Source organism: Mesoplodon mirus (assembly GCF_964341445.2).
Source record: "Mesoplodon mirus genome assembly, chromosome: 16".
NCBI lineage: Eukaryota > Metazoa > Chordata > Mammalia > Artiodactyla > Ziphiidae > Mesoplodon > Mesoplodon mirus.
In genome coordinates, this window is record NC_138992.1 from 22,012,902 (window position 1) to 22,018,901 (window position 6,000).

Here is a 6,000-nt window from a genome sequence, read left to right on the forward strand (position 1 = left end):
ACCCCCTTCAAGGTGGGCATTTTCATTCATTGTAAACAAATGAGCACATTAAAATATTAAAAAAAAAAACTTAACAAAGACACATAGCTAGGAAGTGGCAAGGTAGTGATGTGAACACAAATATGTCTAGCTGTAATCCTGGACGTTTTCTCTTATATAGCACATTGCCTACTAGGGAGATAAAACATGTCTGTCTAGAGAGCCTTATAATAAAAGATAGAAATAAATGTCACAAGGACAGATTAATTGCTGAGTGTTCCAGATTTCTTTGCTGATGACACCTCTATCTGACTTCGTACATGGGACAAATGTTCTGCTTACTAGTTTAAAATGTGCCATTTTGCCACCCAGTTGGTAGGTAACCTTCCAAAGTGTTCTATGAATTGATGAGTGTCTCATCCTACATTAATAGTCATCCTGGTGGCAAGGAACCTTCTGATTAGGCAGGCTCTGAATTGCATAAAAACTGTTCATGGCAATCGTCATGAAGTTTGCAGATTTAAAGAAATTTCCAATGATCCAGCATCGGCCCCAGGACATTGAAAAACCAGTGAACCTACCCAATGCTGTTAGACATGAAGTCGGAAGTCCTTTTTCCTGTTCCAAAGAAAGTTGGATTTCCTATGGTTCTTTGAGATTTTCTAGCCTCTTTTATTTCTTCCTTTGCCCAGCACGACCTTCTGATTTTCCTGAGGCATCACCCCAAGCTTCTTTGACAGCAGAGCTGTTTGCTGATCAAAGGAGAATGGGTTAGTTGCCATGAGAAGCTCCTTTTTCCATCCAGCCTTCTGTGTCGCTTCCCAGGTGTGTGAGAGCTTGCGTATGAGAACACTGGCAATCTCATAGAGAAATTCCTTTTGTGCCTGATATATGAAATCCTGAACAAATCCTGCATTTGCTATGATTTTTCAATGGTCAACGTCTCCCAGTTAGCTAGGAGGAGAGGTGTAGAGAAGGGGAGAAAATTCACGCACTTGGATTTACACTGAGACTTACTGAGAATTTCAAAATTGATTCATCAGATGAATCTCTTCCAATCCACCTTGGTTTGAGAGTTTCTGTCCTGAAAGCTGCTGAAGTCACGTTGTGCTCTGTCACTTTGAAAACATTAATGACCTCAAAGTCATTGTACTGTGAGATTACACACGACTAGCTTTAAATTTATTGATTTGTTTACTTTGGTTGGTTTTAATTAAAAAACAGTCTTCCAAACTGTATTACCATGCTGGCAAATATGCTTGAGAAGTTTCCTTCACCTTCAGCATTGTACAAGCAAAACAAGACTTGTTTCATTTTGAAAAACGTGTTTTGCCTTATTTTGTTTACAGTTCCCCCTTTTATTGTCTGCCATCTTTGGAAATTTGATGAAGTATCAGGGTAATACTAGAATCCTAATGGTGTGACCAGGAACTTTGCATTTATAGTAGTACTGTCCAAGAAGCAGAAGCAGGAGGAAAAGAGTGATTCAGACTGCCTATTATGGGCTAATTGAAATCCAGCAGTGTTTTACCACTCAGGTAATATAAATTATTGCCTCTCCTGTAGTTTTACTCTGAATGTATTCATCGTTTCCCATCTGTCAACAGAGACCAAACTTCAAGTATTAAAAAAATAGTAATTGTTGAAATAGTGGTAACTTTTCAACTTTGCCTACATAAGTAATAATTTTTCGTGTAGTTTAATACATCACTAATGAACCTTTTGTTTAAAGTTCCACAGTGCATCTGCCTGTTTAAAGGAGAGGCTAGGAAGCACTGTTTAAAAAACATCTTTCTTTTTGCAACCCTTCATATGTTATCAATCAGACCAAGCATAAAATTTAAAAATATTAGAATACAATCTCTTCCGCATAGCATATTTTCAAGGAAGATTATATATATTCTTTTCTTGATTCATAGATGTTAAACTTTGATCCATTAGAGAAAGAATATAACTCTTTTAACTTCAACAATAGATGGATAATAATATTCATAAATAACACTTGGACTATTTCCTATTTTGTGCTGTAAATTCTCAAAGTAATGATTTTAACAAAATAACTTACTCTTAGATATTAATGTCCCTGTTAAATTATTCTATATTATTATTTTTTTTAATTATTCTCTATTATTTTTTTTTAAATTCCACATTTACCATGCACTACATACATCCTCAGTGTTTGGGACATTTTCAGAAACTTCTGTTTTTATTTATAAAACATTTGTTCATAATATTGTAATTAGAAACATACACACTGGAGCCTTTCTTTTAAAACTCTTTCCTTTCTTTTTTAATCTTCCAGAACAGAGAAAACTTTCCGTCACCTCTTTCTCTTTAAACTGGACAATTTAAAGGACTCGTTTTGATGTGATCTGTATTAATTATCCCACAGAAATGTTTGTGAGTTTCTTTTATTCACAAACTAGATGGAGTGGGCTTTTTCATGGAGTTTTTCACGTCTCACAGTCAGTAACCTTGCAGAGAAACACCCAGGCCTGTGCAGCTGTCACTGAGGTAGTTTCATTTTTAATCTGCAGCTCGCCTCTTCCACAATGTGTCCCAGTGTTTCCACTGAGATCAAAACAATAATGCATATCATTGTGTAAACAAAGAGTCCGTGTGATCAACAGGTTCTCCGGTTTCACCGAATTCTAAGGCAAATATGGGCAAAAAACCTATGAGTTCCTACAGGTCATTTCTATATGTGCATTTTGATGTCACCTCTAACTTTATAGATATAAAACTGAAACTCCATTTTCCTTCCCAGTCTGGCTCTCATCCTAACTTCATGGTTTTTACTGCTGGTGCCAACATTCTCAATTTTCAAGCTATAAATTGGGCCGTCAACTTCGATTCAGAAGTCTGATTCCTCCCGTGTCTGGATAGTGCCTATATACCTTTTGATTATGTTTTTGCTTTGCTTTCCAACTCCACCACCCACTACTATCCAGGCACTTATAGTATAAGATATGTACCTTGTCAATATCTTCCTATCCACTGGCTCTGCCTTTAATTCATTTCTCACCCCCACTCCAGTCCATTCCACCAATCAAATGCATGCAAAGCTGTCTAATGCATCTTTCTAAAATATCACTGTCCTGCTTCTCCTCTCTTGCTCAATGCCCTTTAGTAATAGTTTCAACCTCAAACCTGTTGACCAGGTCCCTCTTCAGACTTTATTTCATACTCTACTTTCTTGAGTAATATTAATATTAACACACATTGTCTTAATCTGTTTGGGCTGCTATAATAAAAATACCATAAACCAGTAGTTTATGAATGACAAACATTTACTTCTGGAGCTGGGAAGTCCAAAATCATGGCACCAGCAGATTTGGTTTCTCGTGAGGACCTGCTTCCTTACATGGCCCTCTTTTTGCTGTAGCCTTGCATGGCAAAGGGGCAAGGGGGCTTGATTGGGCCTTTTTTATAAGGGCACTGATCCCATTCATGGCCTGATCACCTCCCAAAGGCTCCATACCTTAATATAATCACGTTGGGAGGACAGGATTTCCACACGTGAATTTTGGTGGTACATAAACATTCAGACTGTAGCACTAATATTTACAGAAGACTTTTGAGTCTTTTCAATCTGCCAGGTACTGTGCTAAATGCTTTAGCTACATAATCTAATTTAATCCTCGCAACAACCAGGAAGTAGATATTATTATTTCCATTTTTCACACAAGGAAAGAGACACTCAGGTAGGTATGAATAGCTCACACAAAGTTACATGGTCATAGAGATAGAATTTATACCCAGGGCTTAACCTAAAGCTATGTTCTTAACCACCATTTTATAATGCCTCCCACAAATGTTTGCCTTCAACCAAACTATTCTATTTTCTTGAGTATGCTTTCAAGTTTTCTGCCATTGTCCCCTTTTTTCCCCTCACACCATTGTACCTGGAATGCCATTCCTTCTGCCCAGTGAAATGTCATCTATTTTTCAAATCCCATAAAAAACCTCATTTCCTTTTTAAAATCTAATCTAACCATCCCATTCTAAAGATGATTCTATTCTATGAAATTCCTGGATACACAGAGTAAATAATTTGCTAATTATTTTTCTACTGCCCTGTGGCAGATTTATTGTTGTCCCATGCTAGTATTAATACTTTTGGTTTAAATTTATTTTTTTATCCAGCCATATCATCAGTAACTTGGTCTCCCTACAGTTTCTTGCATGTAGGAAGAGATAAATAAATATTTGATGATTTGATTGTTCAAGAAATTCGGTCAAATTGTTTGCCCAGACTGGTCGCTCTGACTGTATTGATCAACTCAGCCATGGCGATGAAGTCAGTTATTTATGCAAACAATGCAATGACCTTGATATATTGTGATTTCAGGTGTAATTTAAACACTCCTCCAACAGAAAAATTATACTGGGTAATAAAATTTGGGGCACAAACATGAATTCTAGAATTCATAGTTTTATGGTACTACCAGGTTCATTACAAGTCAGTGGGACTAAAAATATATTTAGAAAAAAGTTTGCAGAAAATCTGCGCAGAGGAAGTCAACAATTCTTAAACAATACTTAGTAGATCAAAGAGTAACTTTCTGTGTATTGTTCTCAGACTGCCTCTTAATATACACTAAATGTAAATTGCAGAAAGAATGATGATACCCACCCCACACTTCACCCCAACACACTCAGTTATTTTCAAACTACCTCACTCTCAGATTCCCCATAGATTCTGAGTCCAGCCTCTTCCCCACTGGAGAAGACTTCTTGCCATGCTGTGATCCTGTCGCACTATCATTCAGCTTGCGTTTGACCCCCTCCAGTAACAGGAAACTCAGTGCTTTTGCGTTGGCCCAGCCCATCATTAAGCATTTATAATTTTCAAACAGTTCTTTCTGATAATCAGCCTCAATCTTTCTCCCTATAGCACTGCCCCATTCTCCCTTATTCTGAACAATGCTGTTTTTATATTATATTAGATAAAACAAAATAAACAATCTTGAATTGTTTTCCTCAGTGCAACTTCTCTAATTATTTGAGAAAAGCTTCTCTGTCTCTTCCTAATTTCCGTCTCACATCTCCCCTCCCCTCAGGGCAAAAACCTCTAGTTCTTTCAGCCAATAGTCATTTGACTTAGTTTCCAGATGTCTCACCATCCTGGCTTTTCTCCTCTGGTTATTCTCCTCCATCCTGAGAATACAATAAACCAGATGTGGCCTGAGAAGGGCAGAAAACCCTGAAACTATAATTTCTCTTGCTTTAGAAATGGTGTTTCTGTCATTGCAGCCTAAGTTTGCATTAGCTTTTAAAACAGTAGCGTTACACTCATGGCTTTTATTGAACTTGTGGTCTAAAGCCCCAGGCCTTTTATTTTCCCCTAGGAAGTGTAGTCAAGCCATGTATTTCTCATCCTGTCCTTATGTAATTGATTTTTTTTAAACTACATGTAAAGGATTTTCCTTTATGCTTTTTTGTCTTTTATCATGTAGGTCCCCAGAAGTGCATGATGGGACAACTGAGAGAAAACCACAAGATTCTTGGCTGCTCTAGATGCTGAGAATCTGGAATGGCTCTAATGAATTACAATAGGAGTTCCACTCACAAACACAAAACACTATGGATATTAAAAACCTGAAAACAAGCAAACCAGAAAGAAATCCCCCAAAGCCTCTTGGTGGGAACTGCATTTTACCCTCAGTAATACTAAAATGGGAAGATGAGGAGGGAAAATACATTTAAATCCCCAGAAACTGAGGCCTCCTACGAGGACACTGCTTTTCAGTCCCTGAAACTTCCTGCCTTCATGCAGTTAGTAGGGGACCTAGTAGACAGGACATATTTTAAATATGCAGAGTTTCCTGTATTTCCCCTTCTCTGAGCCAATTAGCACATGCTCAACAGCTTTCCCCTTCCTCCGTTAGCACATAAATTACCTTTTGTCTCCAAACACTCTGGAACTTCAACTACTTCTAACTACTTGCACTATCAAAGCTCTTGTCTCCAAGAAGCAATTCTCTCTCCAGTGGAAAACGAGGGGAAAAAAAACCACCT